Source organism: Helianthus annuus, chromosome 4, assembly GCF_002127325.2.
Source record: "Helianthus annuus cultivar XRQ/B chromosome 4, HanXRQr2.0-SUNRISE, whole genome shotgun sequence".
Lineage (NCBI taxonomy): Eukaryota > Viridiplantae > Streptophyta > Magnoliopsida > Asterales > Asteraceae > Helianthus > Helianthus annuus.
In genome coordinates, this window is record NC_035436.2 from 75,005,026 (window position 1) to 75,019,634 (window position 14,609).

A 14,609-nucleotide genomic window follows, 5' to 3' on the forward strand; every position below is an offset into this window, starting at 1 on the left:
TAATTCAGACTCTCCGTCAAAACAAACACAGATTCTCCAATCTGATGAACCACTATAAAGGTTAGATTATGAAAACATTTAATTCCAAACATACACTCCCCCTCAAATATTACTCATCATGTTTAGCACTCGGAATTTTGAAAAATAGCTCTTCAATACCAGTTGTCGAAAATGTTTTTGAGTTTTTTTTCAAAAGTTTTATGCTAAAACACACAGAAAATCTTTTTGGATTTTTGGAATAAAGAAATATGTAATGCAGTAAAGAAATATTTACAAACAATATTTTTGTGAGTTCGTGTAAGAGGATCATATCAGTTTATGAGACATGTCACCAACACCGTTAAGCTTGATTCCATTTTCAGTTCAAAACAATTTACCTAGATTATCAGTATATCGGTCCACAGAAATTTTCACACAAAGTTCAACTGATCCGAGATACGATATTAATGTCTTAGAAACTGATTCATTCGTGTGTCTCACTACTTGAATATACTCCCGTATCCAGATCCCAATATTCAGTCTTACAGGTGAGTATACCACAGATGATATCTGTAAGGGGTTAGGTGCGAAACCGTGAGAGCTCAGGTCAGAACTTCCGTTCAGCAGAGAGATGACGGCTCGACTTTTGGTGGGTCCCCTTTAGAGGATCTTTTTTACAACAGCAATGACTATCAATTTTATTGTTTCATCAATTTGCCGAGGGCGGCGCTTTTTCAAGCATTTGCAGAAAGTATTATCCGGGGACTAGGTCAGTACTTCCATACAGCAGAAGTCCCGGGATAATACCCCAGATACCACTGAGCATAAAGACCTAGTATCTCAGAATATGGGACCTTTCAAACAAGATTTCAGGGGTTACCTATATATCCAAGTTTGTGTTAACCCACAGAATAAGCAAGTTTAAAATTTATGTTTATATCTCGTCACAACTTACTAAATGTGTAACAATTTTGTAAAAAATCTACTGACACATCTAGAATAAATTTGTTTATCATATTTTAACGTTTCAAATCTTTAGCATGTTGTGACAGTCCACTGATGTACTATCATTTCCTCTTTTCACAACAAAACTCATTTTTTAAATTTTATCATGTTTTTGACTTTTTCAAATTTTCTAATGTTTTTGGATTTTCTGAAATTTCTACCCCCCCTAAAATGCAAACACATTAAAGAAAATTGAAAACAAACTGTACAGAAACTTGACAACTGACATCGAATCACATCAATTCGCCATTCACTAGGCACAAACAATCTGAACTCCCCCTTTCACAAACCATTTTCTCATTGAGATTTCAAAACACCTAAGTTTGTTTTAATCACAATGATTTTTCCGGAAAATGAGTTTGTTTTTACCACTTGTTTAAGTACGGGGATATGGTTCATCATCTTGTCAATTTTATCAAATATAGTAAATCAAGTACAACTTAATGTCCTTGATTCACTATTTGCAATCAAGCAACCTGTACCACTTGTAAAAGTAACCAAACAATATCAGTTGTAGGTATGTCACTTCTACACAAACCATTTTACCAATCAGAATGCCGATTCCTGCTTCGCACTTACCAACTTGGAAGCTCCGGCGTAGTCATTCAACCTGTAAAATTATTACAATTTTAAGAATTTTTCATACAAACTCATAATACATGAATGATGCCGATTCCTGATCCACGATTACAAACTTGGGATCTCCAGCAAGTCAGGTTTTTCAAGCAAAGAAAATGTCCACCCAAGCCTGACCAGCCTTGGGTGATTACAATTCGGATTTAGTTGGGGTGTATGTTGCTTTCTTTTTAGCGTAGAAATCCTTTACCCCTTTCACCTTCCCATCAACCATTTTCCCGAAAATCTTTTTAACCTTCCCATTAAATGCTTTCTCAACATCAAAATTATCCTTTTCAGACTAACTCTGATTTGAGATTTCAGTATTTCCAACTTTTCTTTTAAAATTCTCAGTCCAAATGGTGGAAAGTTCTCGTCATCCATTGAAGGAACTGAGTTTTCATCACTCTCATCAAACTGTGGCTCCTCTGATTTTGTGGAATCAGATTCATCACCAGATTTTACCTCAGATTTCTTAACAACCCATTTTTGGTTGTCAAGTTTCACACTTCGCTTGTAAAATCTCTTCGAACATTCACCAACTTCAAATGTTGAATTTTTGAAAACTTTAAATTGTTCAATTGGTGGTTCGGTTTTATCAACAATAACTTCTTTCAATTTTCCAGAAACTCCCTGTTTTGTGTTCGTCGCTTTCGGACAATTCCATGCAATGTGACCGGCTTCATTGCATTGGAAACAGGTTCTGGTTTCTTTCTTCACATAAGCTCCATTCTTTCTCTTCTCGGCTAGAAATTCTTGGTTAGATTGTTTCCAGAATAGGCTTTTTGCTTCCTCTTCCGAGCTTGTTCCTGAAACAAATTTTGTATTTTTAGAAAATTTTTCATTTTTATAGTTTTCTTGTGACGTAAAACCAAGTCCTTTCTTTTTGTAGCTACGATTTTGGTTTGGTTTCTTTTGAAAACCAGAACCAGAATTGTAACCCTTTTTCTTGTTTAACCTTTGTTGAACTCTTGAGGTGTAAAGTTTAGGTTTACCATTAAGCTTTAAATCTTTTATTTCAGAAATATTAATTTCTATTAGTTTGAAAACCTTTTTATCAATTCATTTTTAACACCTCTTATTGGAAACTCTTTATTAAAATATAATTTGTCAGAACCATTCAAAGTATACACAACTTCAAACGTTTTATCATTCAAATTAGATTTTGACAATAAAAACTCTTTACTATAAACCCGTTTTCCCGATGATTTTGAACTCTTTTCAGACGAATTTGAACTCCCGACTGACTGACACGAACTTTCGGACTCGGACTTTGACTCTGACTCCTCATCCTTATCCAACACCTGATCGACCACTCGTTTTATCAATTCGGACTCATGATCTGTGTCGGACGCTGTGAACGTGACGTCAATATTGTCCGGTAAAACATCGGTTATCTCGGATTCTAGCTTAATATTGACCGCCTGTTTTAGTTCTTCTTCATTAGGTTTTCTAGGCGAGTACCCTTCCCAAATCGGAGGCGGACACTTATTATAACAGACACCCTGTTTCTTACCAGTATCCTTTCTCTTCTTTGGTTGTTCATCTTTAAATGCCTCAAAACCTTCAACTGTTGGATAAATTATGTCGATTATGTAGTCACAACCTTTGTAACTTTGTAGTAATCTTCTGATTCTTTCATTCTCAGCTGCTTCACTATCCAACTCTTTCTTCAACTTTGCACATTCTTCTATGTACATGTTGATCTCTTTTTGCTTTGTCATCATTGTAGCATTCATCATCTTCAATGCTTTCTCTCGTTCAGAGTTAGTCTTCTCCAGACTATTCACAAGCCTGTTCAATACATCATACGACTTTTTCAAGTTCTTTACATCAAACAACAATTGTTCTTTCAACTTTTCTAACTCACTAAACCTCTCATCTTTTTCTATACAATGTTTACAAGACTCTAAACATGTAAGACAGGGTTTTGTGACTTCAACAATCTTCTCGACTTCAACTCTCTTTTCAACTTCCATAATCTTCTCAATCACTTTGACTTCTTTCATCTCCTTTGCAGCTTTCTTCTCTTTCAGTTTCTTCAGTTTTTCTGCAAAATAAAATTCAAAACTATCAGAAGATAAGTGAGTTTTTCCAATATTAATCTGTTCAATCTCTTCATCACTATCACTTGTTTCTGATGAACTGTTTTCAGAGGAAACAGATCCTTCATCTTCACTCTTCTCTTCATCTGATAACACTTCCATCCATTCTTTCAACATTTCTGGTTTTCGAATAATATGTGCAATGAATGCTTTAACATTTGAATCAGCTGGAATAAACTTGTCCCAGGTAAAACCTTCAGCCATTTTCTCATCATCTTGATCAATGATGCCATAATAAGCTTTCCTGTTTGCATCCTCGATCATTCTTCCATGTGCCGTTTGAGGTTCCTTTTGTTGATGCGGTTGATGAGTGATTTGCTGATAAATGGTCTTCCTGTAATAATCATCTTTCCCAGACGATTCCTCTTCTCCTCTTGGCTGCTGATTCTTGCACTCTCTTTTAAAGTGACCTTTCTCCCTGCAACGAAAACAAACAACTTTAGATTTATCAAATCCTAAGTTAGAAAGGTTTGCATCCAAGAAATCAGTTCTCCCTGTAATCAATCTAAACTTTTCTGCTCTCCTAAAAACACTCGCCAAGGCCCACTTGATGTCCATCAATTCTAGCTCCTCTGCATCGATCTGGTCATAATCTTCTTTTGTCAGCATTGGATTGCCAATTCTTCCTGCAATCAACCCTTCATACGATTCCAATGCAGTGACCAGTAATCCCATATGATGCTTTACAACTTCTTCAGAATAATTTTGACCATTTTGAAGATGTAGAGCTACATTGCACTGAATCGAATGTCCATTTCCAGCAGATGCACTTTGAACACTTGGAGGATTTACCGTTGAGAACCCACTAGTGTTGACTGATCCTTAACTGCTAGGCGGAGACTGATTTCCAGCACTAAAAGCAGTTTGTATCTTTGGACTGGCTTCAGCAGTTTGAACATTTCCTTTATAGTACAATTTGATATATTGTTGATGAGTAGAACTGTTCATTCTGGCAATTTTCTGCTGCTCCAGATCTTGTGCCTCCAGTTTCTCAATAAACTGTGCAATCGATAGCCTGCTAAACTGTCCGGAATTCTTCAATATCATCAAATATGTACCCCATTCCTTTTGCGGTAAAGCGTCAGCAAGCTTTTCAACCCATTCAGCTGGAGTCTTTGTAATTTTCAACTGTGACATGGTGCGAACAAGATGACAGTATCTTTCAATAAGAGTCTTCGTTGTTTCACCAGGCATACAAGTAAACAATTCAAACTCTTTCTTTAGTAAAGCTGCTTTACTCTGTAGCATCTCCGTACTTCCCTCAAACTTCTTCTTAAGAGCTTCCCAGAAAGAATACGTATTGTCATCATGTTGAAGCAACACAAATATATCCTCCTTTACTGCTTGTTGTAACAGATTGATCATCATTTTTTCACCTTTATAACTTTCCCTCTCTTGATCAGTAAATTCAAAAATGATTTTATCGACTCTCATAGCGCTTTGTGGTCTAACATATTCAGTTTCGATACTCTCCCAAGCATTTAGATGATTCGCATGCACCCAATTCTCGAAACGTTTCTTCCATCCGTGATAATCTTCAATTCCCATCAGTTTCGGGGGTTTTTGCATCGTTCCGGTTTCATTTTCCATTGTCATGTTCTTAGCAATGTCGGATGGACTAGTAGGGGTTGTAGCAAACGCGTTGTAAAACCCAGTATCCATGTTTCACACTTGTATCACCTGATGATCTCGAATTACCTGACGTACACGAACAAATAAAACACAATCAGTTTAATCACTTATCAAACTGAAACAAACTGATACTCTATGCGAACTGGAACACTCGAACTGATGAAAATTCCGTGCGGACTGAAGATTGACACACTGTACAGACTGAACTTGATGTGAATTGAGTTTGTTGTCAAAACATGCGAACTACTATGACCCGGATTAAATTCAAACAACCGGATTCACTACGAACGAACTGATGGACTTTCAAACAACCTTGAACTTTTGACAACTTGTGAACTCCAAACTGTACGAACTGGTACAGTTTCAAGCAATCTAAACTAAATTCAAGCGACCTTTTCAAACGACCTTTGAACGATCAAACCATGAGACTTGGACGTGTATTTCAAACCCATATGCAAACTGATTGCTGATTGAACCAAACTTTTAGATCGAATACCCAACAGAATACAATTAGGCCGTGTGATGGGCTGACAACTAAAGTCACACTAGATGGGCCGTGACCTTTAAATGAGTTTTAAACCTCAAACTGTGATTGGGCCGTTAACTAACACCAATGGTTGGGCCGAACAACAACACCACAAGCATTCATCAGCTGCTGGTAAACACTTATTTGACCTATACTTCTTTTATAAAGTGGCCGACAACCAAACTTAGTTGATAGGACCGCACAATCCACAACTTATAAAACCTTTTATAATTGGGCCGCCAATATTAACCAAACACATAAAACCATTTACTATGATTGGACCGATGTTTCTAATATTTTAGAAAATTGTAATTTGACCAAACATTCACTAGCTGACACCAATATAATTGCAAACTAACTGAAAAAATGGGCCGTATATATCACTTAGCTGACAACTTTATGAATACACATTTTTCATTGGACCTCACAAACCACTAACCAACCAACAACAATTCACAATACTTTCATTTTATCGAAACTCACAAGTAGACAATTTTATGACATATATTCATTGATCCTCACAAACCTCACTTGCAAACCGAATTAACGTTCCTCATGCAATTCCTTGATTATCTCAAATGTATAATGACTGACACTATCTTTTATATTTTGATCAGATCAATACCAGACAACTATCACTTAAACCGAGATATTCATATGCAAACTTAAATGTTTCACACAAATCGATGAAATTTACATGACCCGATGCACCTTTCAAATAGTGTTCATGTTTCAAACGGTCAGGTCACCTTACAAACTGACAAGGTCAATTTTCAAACGGGAAGATGCTTGTTCAAACTGTCACGTGCTTGTTCAAACGGTCAAGTAAATTTTCAAACGGACAACCATGAATTTTCAAACGGTCAGGATCAGATTTCAAACGATGCTTCAAACGGAAGCCATGTTTTCCAACGATAGGACACATTTTCAAACGATAAGCGTCAACTTCGAACGGTCATGTCCAGTTTCAAACGGAATAGTCGATTTTCAAACGATGATTCAAACGGAATGCATATTTTCAAACGGAACCCCAACCTTCGTTCAAATGGACATATGTTTTTAGGCAATTTTTATCACTTTTACGTCGAGTTTAAATCTGAAATTCTCAAGGCTTTGTTAAACTACTATTACACATACATTGTGAAAATTATAGCCGATTTTAACCGTGAAAAGTATCAACTTTATGAAAGAAGGTGTAGAAAATCAGATTTTCAAGCTGAATATGGCAAGAACTCCTCGTCCTGAGCTCTGATACCACTTGTAGGATCGATTTCGACCTGAATGAGTCGTTCGGAAGAGCTCTAGTCCGTTTCAGAGGCGGAAACTTAGAAACGAACTTGAAAACAGCTTGAAATACACTTTAATCCTCTTGTACATTCAAATAACAGTGTTTACAGTGAGAGGAAATACCGGCAGCACTTCGGTATCAATTGACCCTATCGTTACAAATGATGAAAGTTTGAATCCTATTTATAGTCTAAACCCTGACCGTTTGAAACTAACATATTTTCAAACGATGACTTTTCAAACGGCCTACATCAATTAACATATAATTCAAACGGTTGACTTCAAACGGTGGCCTCTCAAACGATTAGTTCTTCAAACGGAACCTTCACATGATTGGACCAAACATCTTTTGTTTTATGTGTGATGATGTCATTGATGATGTCACTCATGTGATGTCATCATCAAAGATGATGACATAAACCTTGATCAAAACCGCAACGAACCCGAGACTTGACATAAGACGAAGACGACAGATGAATGCACTAACAGTTTTCGAGATATAAACCTTAATTCAAACTTGCTTATCTCGTGGGGAACATTTCTTGGATATATGGGTAACCCCCGAAATCTTGTTTGAAAGGTCCCTCTTTCTGAGATACTAGGTCTTTATACTCAGTGATATCTGGGGTATTATTCCGGGACTTCTGATTTTGCGGAAGCAATAGCCTAGTCCCCGCATAATACTTTCTGCTTTTGCTTGAAACATAGCGTCGACCTCAGCATAAAAATGATAAAACATTGAAAAATGCTAAATCATATGCTGTTGAAGAAAGATCCTCTAAAGGGGACACACCTAAAGTCGAACCGTCATCTCTCTGCTGAACGGAAGTTCTGACCTGAGCTCTCACGGTTTCGCATCTAACCCCTTACAGATATCATCTAGGTAGGCTCACCTGTAAGACTGAATATTGGGATCTGGATACGAGAGTATATTCAAGTGGTGGGACACACGAATGAGTTTAAGTATCTAATACACTAATCTTATATCTCGAAACAGTTGAACTTTGTATGCAAATTTAAAAGGACAGTATACTGACAATCTAGGTGAATTGTTTAGAACTTAAAATATTTAAAGCTTAATGGTGTTAGTGATTTGTCTCAAAACTGATATGATCCTCTTACACAAACTCACAAAAATATTGTCTGTCAATATTTCTTTATTGCTTGTGTAACTTCAAAAATCCAAAAAGATTTTCAGTGTGTTTTATCATATATTTTGAAAAATACAAAAAGATTTTCGACAACTGATGTTGAAAAGTTGATTTTCAAAATTCCAAGTGCTAAACTTGATGAAAAGTTTTCGGAGAGAGTGTATGAAGAAGTTATGTTTACAAATGGTTTTCAGAGAATAAAATCATTTTGAATGTTTCCTGCAAATGGTTTCTAAATTTTAACTCTTTAAACCTTGAGAAACTTATGTGTTTGGTAGAGCTTGTGCAGGAAATGATAGGTTCCAATACCTGAAGATGGTGATTTCCAGACTGCGATCCCAGAAGATTGAGAGGGGGAGTCTGAAGACATCGAGAGGGAGTGTAAAAATGTAGAAAGCCAGATTGAGATTCTGAAGATAGAAGAAAGAAGATAGAGATTGAGTGAGGATGCTTACAATGAAGAATACTTTGGAGAGAGTGAGCAAACTGATAAAGACTGAAGGTTTGACAACCGAAGACTCGACACTGAAGACTCCGTCAACATCCGAGGGGGAGTTTGTTGGTGCATCCGTCTGTCAACTTCGTCTTGTATCGAGTCTTGTATAGAACTAGATAGATCAGGGCTCGGAAATCAAGAAAGTGAGAATTAGTAGTAATTCCGCTTGAAATGACACTAGGTCATTTCAAGCGAAATCAGATTGTTTAATTCCGCTTGAAGCTTATATGTTGATTTCGCTTGAGTCTGTTTGGAGCGAAATCAGATTCCGCTTGGAGCTGTTTCAAGCGGAATCAGGTCCACTATATATAGCTGATGTTGTGTGTCATTTGAAGCGGACTTAGCAGATAGTTTTCCGACGGCGAAGCTCTGTCGAAGTGTCTTCTGAATTGTAAAGGTTCCAGAATCAATATATAGACAGTTTTAAAGTGAATACAACTGAAATAACACTAATACACTTGTTTCCGCCTCTTGTATTGGTGATTTACTCTTCTGATCGACTCGTTCGGGTCTGAAAACGATCCTTCAATCCGAACCAATAACTACATCAATTCACACAAGTTACACAAGTTAGCGTTCAAATAACGTCTAACCGAAACAATTCGAAACGAATATCCGAACAATATCAAATCTTTTTTTAGTGACCATCTAGTGTTAATTGGATCATTATGGTCTAGTAATGGTCATTTGACACCCTTTAAACACTTAAACACTTATACATATAACTTTCCTAAACAATTTCCTCAATAATCCTAACACTTTTTAACAAGGAAAGTCATGAAACAAATTCACAAGGCAAGGATACCCCCCTCCCTTCATTCACGGTTATATCACCATGTGGGGCCCATCTTTTTTACCTTGTTTCCCAAAATATCTTGCTAGTTACCCTTGATGCAAGTTGGTGAAGCAAGTGGGCCTAGTGGTGAAGTTAGTAAAGACTTATAACAACTACTTACCATAATCACTAACCACATTCATCTCATTTTCACCTAGTTAAGAAAACTCTCTCAACCTTCATATCCTAGCCAAGAACACCCACCAAAATCATTCACCATTTTAACACTTTTTGATGATCAAAATGGAGCTTGAAGTTACTAAAGGTGATATAAAGCAACAACAAGAAGAAGCAAGCCATCCATCCATTCCATAGTTTCCAAACACCAAGGTCCACACTTTTTCTTTTCTTTAATCATCATCAAGATCATCCCTAGCCATTAGTGCTAGAAGTAAGCTTCTAAAATCTCTTTCTTCATACTTATTTATGCATTATTTGTTTAAAGAACATGTAATAAACTAAATAATCATACCAAATAATATGAGAATACAAAGAAGCAAAATAATAATCATGATATAAAAGTGTGTTTATGTTGTGATTTAAAGATGATTACTTGCATATTTGATCTAGTTTTGATGATTAGCATACAAATAACTTGTTAGATGATGTTTCAAAACATAATCTAACAAGTGTACATGAAAATGTTTAAGGGTTTTGTTAAACATAAATGTTTAGATGGATGATCATAATCTTTGATTTTGTTAAAGTATATAAGGTTTTTCACTAGAAAAAGATATGTTTTATATAAACATGGCAAAGTATATATTTCATAGGAAATATGGTCATTTTTCTTAAAAATCATAAGTTATAAAAACTATTATTTTTGACAAGATCTTCATTAGATTAAAAAGATTTTAAAGAATAGCTTTTATAAAAGCAAAGTTTGATATAAATATATATTTTTGAGAAAATATATATTTAGTTAACTTAACAACTTATGTGCTATGTGTTATTTGTTTGTATTAGTTATATGTATGATATCTAGGAACTTGAATACAATTATACAAATAAACACAATGTACATTTTGACTAAAGTCTTACAAGACTACATGTAAATACGCCTTAAAACAACTAACGGACATTCCGAGCCTTCAGACACAACTTATGGTCAAAACGAACGATAGGCGAATCTATAAACATATCGCCATTCCGAGGAGTTACTACAACGCTTAGGCGATCTTTCGACGTGGATACATATATATATATATATATACATATATATATATATATATATATATATATATATATATATATATATATATATATATATATATATATATATATATATATATATATATATATATATATATATATATATATATATATTACCGTTAACAAAAGTCGAAATTTTAGAAACTTATAAAAACTTATATGTCTTCTATTTAACTAAAAACTCCATGTATGGTGATTTTATAAAATGAAAGATGTTTTATAAATGGGCTTATAACTACAAATGGGCTTATTTTTATAAATGGTCTTATACTTACAAATGGGCTTATTCTTATAAATGGGCTTATACTTACAAATGGGCTTATTTTTATAAATGGTCTTATATATTAACAATTGGGCTTATCTTCATAAATGGGCTTATCAAAATACTTGGGCTAAGCCCAATAACATGAATACATGGGCTAAGCCCATTGTCAAAACATATGGGTTAAGGCCCAATAACATTAAGCCCAACAACATGAATACATGGGCTAAGCCCAATGTCAAAACATGTGGGCTAAGGCCCAATAACATTTAGGCCCAATAACATAAATTCATGGGCTAGGCCCAATAACATTTAGACATGGGCTCGGCCCAATGGCATATAATTGATGAAAATACAATTATACAATTTATTCATACAAGACATGATATCAAGAGGACAAGACCCGATGATGCAACACACAAGATACAAGATTACATATATATATATATATATATATATATGTATATATATAACAGTTTAACAAATCATACATCTAATACACAGTTCAATGAAAAACAAAGACATACAAGTCTTACACATAATCAAGACACAAGACTTGTACTCAAGTCATTTATAAAGACCGAAGTGTCTAACAAATCTAAGAACATTTGTAGGTCGCAACACTATTCAGGACGACCGCACGTGAGATCATAGTTACTTCTATTCACGGACGAGATTCTGTGAGTTCATGTCCCCTATTCATTTTAAATGCTTTACAACTTTACAACCATCGGGGAAAATACATGTTCAATTGTATGTTAAGTCATGGAATGAAACACCTTAGATCATGTGCGATTAGTGTCATACATCTAAGCACCATTAATCCAGTTTGGACCTAGGTACAGAGGGTTAGATCTAATGGGTTTTGGCGAGCCCCACTCTTGGTCGTGGACCCATACAGAAGAGTGCGTTTGTGTCCCAGTCGATGGTAGTCGACACGAAATCGTCTAGGTTTGGATTGCTTCCTAATTCGACACACATATTAATGTCCTCGCGAAACATTAATGATCAACGATTTCATTGACGCTTTACATACTACATCATTACATACAGATACATTTTATACAACTCACATTTTATGGATTCATTTTATACAACTCACATTTTACAGATACATTTTATACAACTCACATTTTACAGATACATCTCATACAACTAAACTGCATGAACTCGCCAACTTTTGTTGATGTTTTCAAACTTAACGTGTAGTGGACCATGCGGACATTTCAGTCAAGGAAATCAAGTATCAAGACTACATGCCTCCATTTGAAGGGCTTGCCCGTTATATACCGCCTCTTTGCGGTGATATAGTGGTCAAAGCCTTGACATTTTAAGACTTACATTTTGATGTATAAAACAATGACAACTTATTTTCATTTGATGGTTTGTAACCAATACATTTAACTTATGTTGCGTTCTTTTGAAACGATTATGACAATGGCATTGGAGCTTGTTTTTATTCATTTAGTATGTTCACTTAAATTGTTATGCAATGAGAACCGACCAGATCACACCTCGCGCTTCCGCTATGAACGGGTGTGATAGATTGGTATCAGAGCATCGATTGTAGTGAACCAGGATTCTTTGTCGAGTCTAAGTCTACTGTAGGATCGTTTTCACGACCAAACGAGTCGTTCAGAAGAGTTTTTGATCAAAACGAGAGGCGGAAACAAACGTTTTGATGTTGAATCAGCTTGATTTGCATATAGATTCACTTTAAATGTCTTGTATATTGATATAACAGAGTTTTACAGGCTAAAGACACTTCGGCAGCACCTCGGCACCGGAATCAGAAAGTTTTAAATGAAATGACCAAGCACGCTATATATAGGGACACCATTTCGCATGGAATGGACATGCTCAGTTCGTACGACATGGCAATACCATTTCGTGCGAACTAGTAAACCCATTCCATGCGAAATGGCTACATCTCACATGTTTCTCAATTTTCTCGTTCTACGTGATCTAGTCTATCATTCTGAATACAAGACTCGATACAAGACGAAGTCGATAGACATATGCACCAACAGACTCCCCCTTGGATGTTGACGAAGTCTTTAGTGTCGAGTCTTCAGCATGTCAACTCTTCAGTCTTTATCAGTCTTCTCGCTCTTCTTCAAAGTATTCTCCATTGTAAGCGTCCTCAATCTCTAACTCTTCTAGAATCTCATCCTGACTCTATCTTCTCTTGATCAGATCTCTTGATTCCTTAAGTTCTTCAGCATCAGCAGCTCGCGTGGACAGCAGAATTCAAACCTAGCTTTCTACCATACAAACTCCCCCTTGAATGTTGATCCATAATCTGTATCTGGCTCTTATGACCTCAGACTCCCCCTTTCGATAAGCTGAGATCACAGTCTGGAATTCACTATCTGCATAAACTCTATCTCAAAGTAAATTTCACAAATATAACAATTTGACAAATTTAGAAATCACTGGTAGATATTATTCAACATCAACCCTTTACTTTTGGGTATATTTATTTATAACAATTTTCATTTCAAAACAAACTCTCCCAACCCTCTGTTGTTCATCATGTTTAGCACTTGGAATTTTGAAAATCAGCTTTTCACCATCATTTGTCGAAAATAAGATGAAATAAAATCTTTTTGGATTTTGCAAAATTTTTATGCTAAAACACACTGAAAATCTTTTTAGATTTTTTTTAAATGAAAATGCAATAAAGAAATATTTACAACCAATATTTTTGTGAGTTTGTGTAAGAGGATCATATCAGTTTATGAGACAAATCAGTAACACCGTTAAGCTTTAAACATTTAAGTTCTAAACGATTCACGTAGATTGTTAGTATACTGATCCACTTAATTTTCACACAAAGTTCAATTGTTTCAAGATATGAGATTAGTGTTTTAATGACTTAAACTTATTCGCGTGTACCACCTCAGAATATACTCCCGTATCCAGACTTCTATATACAGTCTTACAAGTGAATGTACACTAACGATATATGTAAACGGGTAATGCGAGACCATGAGAGCTTAGGTTAGAACTTCCGTTCAATCAGAGAGATGATGGCTCGTCTTTCGGTGTGTCCCGTTTGGGGATCTTTTCTTCAACAGCACATGATTAACATTTTTCAATGTTTCATCATTTTTTCTGCTGAGGGTGGGCTTAATAATTTAAGCAGTGCAGAGCATTATACGAGGACTAGGCTATTGCTTCCACAAAATCAGAAGTCCTGGTATAATACCCCAGATATCATCACGCACAAAGACCTAGTATGTCAGAAATAGAAAGCCTTTCAAACAAGATTTCGGGGGTTACCCATATATTCGAGAGATTTCCCCACGATATAAGTAAGTATTTGATATTTAGGTTTATATCTCGAAAACAATCTACTGAATGTATAAAAACCTACTAGCATATCCTCAGTGAGATCATTTATCACATTTGACTTTCCAATTTTTTAGCATGTTGTGATAGTCCACTGATGTACTATCATTTCCTCTTTTTCACAACAAAACTCATTTTTGATTTTATCAT